A 10,437-nucleotide genomic window follows, 5' to 3' on the forward strand; every position below is an offset into this window, starting at 1 on the left:
TGAGTGGCTCCTGTCCTGTCTCTGTGTGTAATGGACTATTGGCAAAGACATTTTTTTATATGAGGTAATGACAGTGAGTTACTGTTGGGTTACTGGGCCACGATGGACCCCAGTAGTTTCTGTATGTTCAGGCTGTGGCCAGCCTAAAGGCTTTTGCTTCAATATTTCCTCCTCTGTGTGTGTTTTACCCAGCAGCAATTTATATTCATGCTGCTGTTGAGTGGCGTGAGCAGCAGGAGGCACTTGTGAGCTCTCAATAAACAACAGTTAATGGAGTGTAGGTACTGAATTATTCACTGGAACAGGGTCACACTAGAGGCCAAAACAGTTTCAGCGTCCAAGCTGACGTTCCACAGGAACGGCCTGAGGAGAAGCATTTCTGCCTCCAAATCTGGGGCGATGGCAAGTGAGCAGTCGGACAAAACTGAACAATGAAATTGTTTTCCTTACAAGATCTCAAAAAGATGAAGAAACTGTATTTTTGAGACTATTTCCATTTTTTAAAATTCAAAAACTGTTCATCAAAACAAACAGAAAACATACCTCCCACAAAATGAGCCGTCTCAGAGGCTGCTTCCCCTCTCTGGTGACCTTTCCCATGCCCCCATAACATGTACTGGATTTGCTTTACTGTGTAAATGTTGCAGTCTTAGTCAAAGGTGGTTTAATGTGTTGTCTATAATCCAGTACCTTTAAGAATAGTTTTCTTTGATAAAGTCAGGCACACAGCAGAAAGCTCCTGGGTTAGAATCCACTCTGTCTGTGGCCTTTTTGTGTGGAGCTTACATGCTGTGTGTGTGTGTGTGTGTGTGTGTGTGTGTGTGTGTGTGTGTGTGTTTTCTCCCTCCCCTCAGACACCACCCAAAGGGAGTCCAGAGAGTTAAATATCATCTTCACCTGTTTGTTTTGCTTGCATGGCAGAAGCTCTCCATCATCAAAGTTTTTATTGCTAACGTGCTAAATGAGTTATTGAAGGTTTCTACCATCACACATGCTGCCAAGGTGGTTAGTAACAGGCCCTGGTGTCTGGCTGCAGTATAGTCCCACTTACATGTAAGCTGATGGGATCTGGTCAAACTAATAAACTCATATTTTCTTATCAAGTTGATTTGAGTTGAAGGAAACACCTTCACATATGTCGTATGGATTTTAATTACCAACTTAAAATTGAGGCGTATACAGTCCTTGGTCAGCACACTAGTCTCCATCAGCTTGACAGGCTGAACACTTACTGGTGTCTATTTTTAGATTTCACTAGTCGAGCACTGCTTGGCTTGCTTTCCCTTAATGCCTTAATGCTAAAAAACTCAATTGTTATTTACGTCTATTTTTTGACATAAAGTCTACATTTTGTTTTGTCACTACAGTAATGAATTTTTAAAATTTGTCCAAATGGGGTTGAAAAAGTTTTTCTTAGACTAAAAGTCTAAAAGTCTGCAGATGAAATGCGTCGTCTCAAGCCCATCTATCAAAAACACGATGACAATTTTGGGAGGAAAAAGTTTTCGACTGCAGTTACATGGAGATCTAAAACTGAGTGTTTGCGTACCATAAGAAGCTTTTGAACTTGGCTGATTGGAAGGAAGCAGAGCCCCAACAGGACAACTGTCAAGTGAAAGAATAGACAGTTCCTTTAAGAAGAAAATCAAACAGTGTGTGAACGATGTTGCTTGTTCCCAGTAAGCTGTGTATGAAATTGTCAGTAAGCACAAACAAAATGGGAAGGTTGTAAAGAGAAAACATATAAGTGGAAGATGTCAAAGTGCCAGGACAGAATACTGAACGCAGATTGTCTTGAGAATAGAAATTCACAACAAACCAATGAAGCATGTCTGGAGGAGGTCAGGATAGCGGGACAGCGGCGAGCATCTACAGCCATGTGTGAAACTCTACAGAGGCTCAGTCGCGGTTTGGGGCTCTGTGTGGTTGGGGGAGCATGTCAAACTGAACTGGCACAAGTGTTGGATTGACAATGGCTTCATTTTTCAGCATGGCTCTGACTCCAAACACTGACGATGCAGTAAAACCTGGGTATCAAAACCCAGAATACACACACAACAACACTATCAGCTTGACCTGGCCTGCAGTTTCAGGCTGCTGTGATCATTCCAAATACAGATGTTTTATTATCGTATAATAAAAACTTTGTTTTTGCTTATGTTTGCACATGTTTCTATAAATCACTTGACTGGTTTCCCTTTTCCCAGTATAGTGAGAGGATGCACTGTAACTGCACTGTAAGCATGAATGTCACTTCCCAGATACCAATCCAAAGATGGCCTCCTTGTTGAAGTTGGAACCATGTTTGTTTTTTTCACCAGACTCAAGACTACCCAACTGTAATATGATACTTTAGTTACACTAAAAGACAAAGTAAAGCTACCTGCTGAACAGTCCTATATTTACAGCTACAAACACGTTTCCATTTATAAAAATGTAAACTGTCCAGCAGGACTAGGCCACAGGAGCTGGAAACAGCTTGTGAATGTCTTCCCTGCTTCATTAGTTATTCCATTTGTAATTGGTGGAGCATAAAATTACCAGTATCTCAAAAGCTAACAGCCCCGTAGTGAAATGCATCACATAGTCAACTGGCCCCGTGTGGCTGATTACAAGACTTCTAAAGCTGTTAAATGGCTTGCACGGCTAGAACCACAGTGCCACTTCTCAGTAGTTCAGCTGATTAAATCTACCAGCAGCAGATGTAGTTTTGGAACAAGCTCCCCGCAGTAATACTGCAGTTTTTCTGTCTTACTACTCAAAATGTTTGGCTCAGCTCAAAGCCAGATTATGTATAGTTTAGATAAATAACAATGAAGTTCAAACATCATTCATGTAGAACATAATTTAAGAAGGTTTTTATTTTGTATTATTTGATTCTATGAGCTAACTTTGAGTAGCAGTGGTGCAGTCACTCTCACTTCTAATTCCTGTATATCCAATGTGGATTTTATCCTATGGATGAATCACCTCCAGCATTATGTGCACTGACACAGGACAAAGGAAAAGCAGGAAGAGGAAGAAATAAAATATTTAAATAAAAGGTTGCTGATATACCACGTGGCAGAAAAGGATTGGGAAGCCAACAAAACAGGTGAAGGCTGGACGAATGGTGGCAACATCTATGAATTTGAAGAAAGAGATACAACAAGCAGTAGCAGCGCAACAGCAGCCAAAGCCACCAGCTGAGCCACCTCCAAGCCAGTCTGTCATGCATCGACAGCAAATATCACAGCGAGGAATACGGACCAGAAAGGAGCTCTCCAGCCTTAAGGAACATGTACACTAACTGTAATGCATGAGAGTGTCCAAGAGGACAAAGAGACACCCAGCACTGGATGGGACAACCTAGAGTGGGACCACAGCAGGAACCAAACAAACACGCCCAAACGCATGTTGCAGCTCTTGCGACTCCTGATTATGGTGAATTATTTTAGTTGGATGTTTCTGAAGAAGGTGGTGATGTAAATGCTGTCCTTTTTCAGGAAAAGGAGGGAGGATGACAAACACTGATGAACTACACATAGAGACCAGACAACATGGAGAAAACAGCAATATTCAAGAAGAAACAGTGTCCAGCATTTAGATGCAGCCACACATCACCTATGGGACAGAAAGGATCGACAGCTGGAAAAACCTCCAAAGAGCATGAGCTGCATGACTGTGCCGAGGTGGCCGGGAAGGAAATGTGACTGAGACGGGAACACTGGGAGGAGTATGTAAAGTAACCTCTCAGGCCAAAGACAAGAAACCTGCCAGAGCTTCATCTGAGTCATGCCAAGGAGCGAAGGATGAAAAGGAATCCGTCCAAGAGTCTCGAGATACTGAAAAAATAATAAAATAAATGAGTAAACATTGTAGAGCTCAATTTTGATAGTCTATTTAAAACCTAATAGCTTATTTTTAAAGCCTGGATAATAGAAACTGTGAAAAACACATGTGAATTCAAGTGATAGACTTTAATGATAACAAACACAAAACAAAAAACCAACAACGTTTAATCTTTTGTTAGTCTAAGAAGAGTCAATACACACAAAAAAACCTGAACCGAAAAGTGGTTTGAGATTTTCGATCGTGGCTCAAGAGTTGGCAGTTCGTCTTGTAATCGGAAGGTTGCCGGTTCGAGCCCCGGCTCCGACAGTCTCGGTCGCTGTGTCTTTGGGCAAGACACTTCACCCGTTGCCTGCTGGTTGTAACCCAGGTCCTAAAATCATCTCAAACAAAAAAAGAAGAAAAAGTAAAAAATGTTATGTTCATTGTTTCTGTTCTTACTGTCCTTGTTTAATGAAAGTGAAACGAGATCAGTATATTTATTTAAACAAAAAAGGGACACAGATTTATATATTTGTTTTGGTTGAACAAGGGTTAAGTTTCTCCGGGGGTTGATGAGCTCTGATGAGAGCCTGTTTTACTCCAGTCCTCGCGTGTCAGCCAATCGGTGAAGCTCTAGGCAGCTCGTCCCTCCTTAGTACCAGCTCCCAAGTTTTCAGTCTCTTGCTTCTACAGCCGAACAGAGCACACGGGCTAAAACTTTGTTATCAGTAAGCTGGAGAAATTAATCTCTAACAAGTTTTAAAAAACCGTTTAAACTGATATTGTTCACAAAGTATGGTTTTGCACTTGTTGTCGTAGAGGGCAGAGCGAAAACGGAGTTTACCAAGCTGTGGCGTCATATAAACGCTGAGCATCCACTCGACAGCGGTAAGCTAAATGTGGCTAATCAGACACGTGATGTGCGGAGTGTGGATACAGTTGTTGGGTGTCTCTGAAACGCACTGTTGGCATGCTAGTTAGATCGTTGACCAAGTCATTAACCTGGGAAAAGCTGTAAATGTTTAAAGCAGCTGAAAATAAGTTTATGAGAGGTAGTTTATGAGAGAGATAATTGTAAGCAGACTTTATGCTGCTTCCTGCTTAATTTTTTGATGTCAGTCAGTTGTCAGTTTACAATGCTCAGTATTGAATACTTGGAGGTAATTTTTAGTGTATTTCCACTTGTACTAGTAGACCTATGGTACAAGCGGGATTAAGCACACCTATTTTAATACTTCTATTCGTAGACTGAGTCCTTGTGTTTACATGTTATTGAAATTGATTATTTGCACTTTGTTCAGTTCTGATAAGCGTTTGTGTATTGCTCCATTTCCTAAAAGGGGTAATATACTTATTTATTTGTGATTATATATATGCAGTGAGTTTATACCTAATGGATGCAATGAATGTTTACCATGGAAGTGAATTATATGGCGACTATAATTCCTGAATGTTTGAAGCCTTGTAGATAATCTTTAACATTGCTGCAGGTTACAACTAAATTTTGAATACTGATACTGTGAACTTTGAACCTTGATACTTTAATGTTGTACAACATGACTGAACTGATGACTGAGTTGATAGCTGATCTGAATAGTAGTTACTGCACTGTGACACTACTTTAGTTTAATTTGTGAGAGTTATGCTTAAATGGTTCGTGACATATATTTGACCATTGTTTATAGGTCAGGTTTTTATATGGGACGAATCCAAAGACCAGGTCAGCGTTTCCAGATCCCAGTGTATTCCAGTGTTCACTGGACGGTGAGCCAACCCAAGATCCTAGGGCCTGATATACATACACACGCACATTCATTTGCACATTGATGGACTACAATCCTCTACTGTACAAGTAGTACGGTAGGACAGACAATTACACACACACACTCCTCATTGGAAGGACTCTATTGCAATACACCCATTTGTCATGGGCCCCACCGGTACCATTTGGACTTAAAAAAGACTAATTGTTTAGTTGTGCACAATTTTATTTTATTCTATTTTTTTGCTACTTTGGGGGAAATTTTTATACTTGAAGTTCTGTTAAAACCTCTTGTAATACTGTGTTGTTTACAAAATTCTTTTAAAAGGCTTAACATCACTAAAGTAGTTTATGGTATTATATGAATTAGACATTAGACAGAGGTAGGTGACGTGCAGCCTGCATGGTGATAAAATAATAAAGATTATGAACTGGTCCAACACCTCTCAGATACTGTGGAGGAAAAGACTCTTAGATTTCCTGCCTCAGATGTGGTCAGGTACCTGAGATTACTGGTACCAGTGACTTTAACAGTGCATTGGTCGAACCTCAGGTAACCGTGTGGTTAAGATGATTTCTGAATATTGATCTTGAATTAACAAAGATTTTGAAACATTGTTATTATTGAAGTTCTAAGAGGTGTGTCTGAAGAACATGTAGCTTTGGGAGACACATTTGTCTTTTCTCTCATAAAAACCCAACACAATGCTCAGATAGAAACGGGACATTGTTTGATGGCCGTCAGTCACCTAATCTTAACCAAGATCATGCTTCAGATACTGAAGACGATGGCAGAAAGACTCAGAAACAAGCAGCATCTGAAGACGTCTGCAGTAAAGTTCTAGCAGAGGGAGGAACCAGTGTGTTCGGTCATATCCATGAATTCATGACTTTAAAGTATTTATCACAGTATTAAAAACAACCTTCATATTCACAGTTAAGCTTGTCCAGTTACTTTCGATCCTCTGAAATTGTGGGATCGTGTATAAAAATGGCTGAAATTCCTTAAAACTTAATGCAATTTATTTATTGACTTAACTGTATGACACCCATCACACTGTACGACACGAGCTGTTCAAATCAGTATAAAATCAGTGCTCCGGATCTTAATGCGAAGAGGTGTTTGAAATCAGAGACATGGCTAGACAACAACATTTAGTGTTTATGGCCACCGCTCCTTTTTGATTGGCTCTGGCGATGCAGACTTTAAGCTGATTTGCTTTGATGTGGCCAGTTGGAAGGACGTCACCATGCATTATGCTGACACACAAGACAAAAACTTGAGTACTAACAGCTCTCTCAGCATTCTCATTACAAAGAACAGTGGCCCCCAGCGTGACCCTGTTCTCTGACCTCCTGTGTGACACAAATGCAGCACTTGCTGACAAAAAGAAGCGTGATGATGACTGAGGCATACTTGGGGCTTTGTGGGATGTGCCACATCTTCTTCTGTGTGTTCAGCTGGATTTTCAGTTTTAGGAAGTGGATGAAGTGATGAGGAAGGATTTTGTCTTTGTGTGGACAAACACATCAACTGTTTTCAGCTGGACAGAATTAAATTCATTTTTATATCGTGCCAAATCACAACAATAAATGTGTATCATACTGTAAGGTAATATATGTATAATAAGGTAATAATGTATTGCAACCTTCCAATGAGACATTGAAGACCCGTTCAAGTGTTCATATGACTGTTTATATTTCCTTTGGGGAGACTGACTCATTTTAATTTGTTAAGGGTTTGTTTGTGTGTGTCATTCCTGGTGTTAATGTAAGCATGACTGAGTTTTTGTATTAGTGCTACAGCCTGTGGAGCTCTTACCTGTCCAGGGTATACTCCACCCGTTGGCCTGTTACGAGCAGCCTCTTCAGTGGATACTTGAGGGTTCCCAAACAGTCAGTCCCTATAGATCCCCATGTTAAAATGCCTAACATTAGCATGTTTACTGCCTGGTACAAATAGTTGTTTTGGTCACTACAGATACTTTCTTTCTTCCGAAGAACTGTATTAGAGGTGAACTTTTGATACTGGAGTTAGGGGCGTAGTTGCTTTGACTGACACTTGTCCTGACATAGGTGACTGCATTAAAGTGGAATTTGGTTGGTGCACAATTTTCTGACGAATAATAAGAATTGTTGTAATATACAGCACATCCTGTCCAATACATTTGTAATTAGTCTTTCCTTTGTACTAATTAGAAGCTCAATGCTCATGGCTCATAAGCTGGTGTATCTCTTGTTATGGCGAGACCATTATCCACCATAACAACAGTCAAACATCAAAAGTTTAAGACCGCTTGAAAAATGGCACAAAATAGGGCTGTTCGATATAACGATATATATCGGATGACGATAGAAAAACGTCTATCGTTTCATTTTACGCTATCGTTTGTTTCGTGGTGTCGCAAAATAAACTGTTTACGGCAATATTTTTTCATCATTTTGATGGTCACTGTAGTGGCTATATTAATTTCTTAAAGTTCTCTCTTTCTCTTATATTTAATATAACCACACTACTGACGGACAAGCGCTTGTTTTTTATGCGTTGTCGTTAGCAACAACGACGGTAAAACCACGGCGTGTCCGCTTGTTTATTTTCCACATAAACCTTTCACAATAAAGCTCAAGATCCTGTTGAGGCTTTTCAAAATAAAACGAGTCACGTGAAAGATGCAGAGTATTAACGGATGAGAAGCAAAAAAGAGCCGCCAGGTGCTAAAAAATAAACCTTAGACTCAAACGTTAGAACAGACTTTTCTCCGCAGCACGCTGTGTAAATACTCACAAAGAAAACGGCGGCCGTTACAACTTACGTCTAAAAATGTATAGTTCCATGCATCAGTTAAAACACTCGACTCCAGGTACACGACGCCCAGCTGGAAACACTTCACGCAAGTCGAGATGCCCGAGATTCACAGAATTTACAGGAAATGTTACATTTTTGTAATTTATATCGTTATATCGACGATAGATGTCTTAATATCGGGATATGAGATTTTGGTCATATCGCACAGCCCTAGCACAAAATCATATTTTGCATGGTTGGATCTTAACAAAGTTCCAAGTAATTCAATTCAATTTTATTTATACAGCACCAAACAACAGTCGCCTCAAGGTGCTTTATATTGTAAGGTAGACCCTACAATAATAGTAGTAAGAAAAGTAGAGCTTCAACATGCAACAAGAGGAAATGGGAGTCAGAAAAAACTTTTTGTTTGAGCAATTTATTGAAAACAACACTTAAAGTGAAACAGGCTGCTTTACAGCTGATCAGAAGTTTAGGACCACATGCCTTTAAAAGGGCAAATCTATGCAAAAATGTGGAATCATTGTCATTTTCTGTCTGGTAGTCACACTGTCATGATGCTCTGATGGCAAAGGCAAAAAAACTTTGACCCTTTGTGAAAGTGGTCGGGTTGTGGAACTGCATAATTTTTCAATTCAGTTCAATTCAGTTTTATTTATACAGCATCAAATTACAACAACAGTCGCCTCAAGGTGCTTTACATTGTAAGGTAGACCCTGCAATAGTACATACAGAGAAAAACCCCCTATGAGCAAGCATGAGCAGCGTCTCTCACACCGCGCCATCGCTGCTGAGGTGGGACGCAGTGGAAGACCCAAACGAATTTCACCAGCACTGAGCCAGAGGATCCAATTGTCTTGTAAAAGGGTGTCAAGAAGTTCCTGATCTCCATATCAGCAACACAATCCCAACCATCCCAGGGACACAGCCTCCAAAAAGAACACCTGTGAGGAGTTAAAGGGTTGGCTGAAAGACATTGACAAGACAGGCCTGCTGAGGAAATTCAAGGCATGGATCTATCAACACAGAATTGTGTAAAGGGTATTGTGTCCACTGTTGCTGCTCGAGGAGTTCCCCATCGCCATCATCACAGAACTGAAAAGGAGATTCAGACGACGTCTAAGGGGATGGCTGGGCCTACCGAGCAGCTGGAGTAAGGTTTTGGTCCAGGCTGTCTATGATGCTCTTCCTAATCAGGTTCTGCAGTGCTGGCGTTTGGCTCAAACACCATCATGGTAAAATAAATTGGTAAAGGGACCCTCAAGACCACTACAAAGACCCCCCTTAGACCTGACATCATCACAGTGTCAGAGGCAACAGGAACATTGTCATGCTGGAGCTCACCGCAGCATGGAAAAAGCCGAGGAGGCCTTTGAGTTAGGTATAGTGCAAAGAATTACATGGTGACTGCCACAGGCACGCTGGAAGGCAAGCTTCATGCCTGTGGAGGTATGGTTCAAAGCTTCTGGAGGGACTGTACTGCAGTCGGCATCGCGGCCAAAAGGAAAAGAATGACCATCTCTGGCAGCACAGAGGCAGAAGAAAAAGCTGGCTCTGCATAAAGAGAGTAGATTTATAGGAAGGTGCTGCCAGATGAGGCTTGATCAACCTCAGCTGGGTCACCTGAGCAAGAGTGTATAAGAAAGTATAAGAAAATAATTCTCTGAAAAGTCTCCGCCTTTTAAAAGCACAATTTTAAATGTTTTCCACAAGCTCAATAGTAGCCATGGTTACAGTGTACTGATATGTGTTATTATAATGTTATATACCCCTACACTGTCAGCTGGAAAATCACAGACCTCAAGTCTACACTTTGCTCAGAGATGAAATTATTTTCATTTGACAATACGATTTTGTAAAGATCTACTTACATTTGATTAATGCAAAAGAAAAACAATAACTGTAAATTAATTTTCTATATGAAAAGTTGTTATCTGTCAGTCACTCTCAGAGACAGCAGTATAATAAGCCAGGCCACTGATTACATTAACTGAAAAAGTTGGGAGCTAAATGTGAAGAAAACAGAAAGTAGTTCTTAGGGCACTCCAAGAGTTAA

The 10,437-nt window shown here is 40.5% G+C and overlaps 1 long non-coding RNA gene across 1 annotated transcript; it reads left to right on the top strand.

Moving 5' to 3' along the window:
- Window positions 1-4,130: 4,130 nt before the first annotated feature.
- Window positions 4,131-6,345, top strand: LOC102082299 (uncharacterized). Its single transcript, XR_269900.4, has 3 exons — window positions 4,131-4,541; window positions 4,633-4,701; window positions 5,499-6,345. It is a non-coding gene; the product is annotated as an uncharacterized LOC102082299 (long non-coding RNA).
- Window positions 6,346-10,437: the final 4,092 nt, after the last annotated feature.

The sequence above is a fragment of the Oreochromis niloticus genome, linkage group LG16 (assembly GCF_001858045.2).
Source record: "Oreochromis niloticus isolate F11D_XX linkage group LG16, O_niloticus_UMD_NMBU, whole genome shotgun sequence".
NCBI lineage: Eukaryota > Metazoa > Chordata > Actinopteri > Cichliformes > Cichlidae > Oreochromis > Oreochromis niloticus.